The sequence below is a fragment of the Ostrea edulis genome, chromosome 10 (assembly GCF_947568905.1).
Source record: "Ostrea edulis chromosome 10, xbOstEdul1.1, whole genome shotgun sequence".
Classification (NCBI taxonomy): Eukaryota; Metazoa; Mollusca; class Bivalvia; order Ostreida; family Ostreidae; genus Ostrea; species Ostrea edulis.
In genome coordinates this window covers 44,079,030-44,079,443 of record NC_079173.1, presented here as the reverse complement: position 1 = coordinate 44,079,443, position 414 = coordinate 44,079,030, and the positions used below count along the sequence as shown (strand labels likewise).

At 39.1% G+C, this 414-nt stretch overlaps 1 non-coding gene across 1 annotated transcript; it reads right to left on the bottom strand.

Annotated features, from left to right (window-relative positions):
* Positions 1-73, bottom strand: Trnaf-gaa (transfer RNA phenylalanine (anticodon GAA)). Its single transcript has one exon. It is a non-coding gene; the product is annotated as a tRNA-Phe (tRNA).
* Between the last annotated feature and the right edge of the window lie 341 nt (positions 74-414).

The window sequence follows — 414 nt, the reverse complement described above, 5'->3', positions numbered from 1 at the left end:
TGCCGGAACCCGGGATTGAACCGGGGGCCTTTAGATCTTCAGTCTAACGCTCTCCCAACTGAGCTATTCCGGCTGATATTGAATTACACGTTATCAATCGACAAACCCGTAAACCTGTCATCAACGTGATCTCTGAAGTGTGACGGATCTCTCTCTCTCTCTCTCTCTCTCTCTCTCTCTCTATGTAGGCCTCTATCTGTCTCCTATCTTGATACTTTCCTCTCTATCGTCCATTTTCTCATTCTTTTTTCTTTTCACTTTCTTTCTCTCTTATAACAAAAAACAAAAATAATATAAAATTCTAATTTTTGCTGAATGATATATTTAAATACAATATAAATATATCGCATTGCATCAGATTCTTTCTCTCTCTCTCTCTCTCTCTCTCTCTCTCTCTCTGTGTGTGTGTGTGTG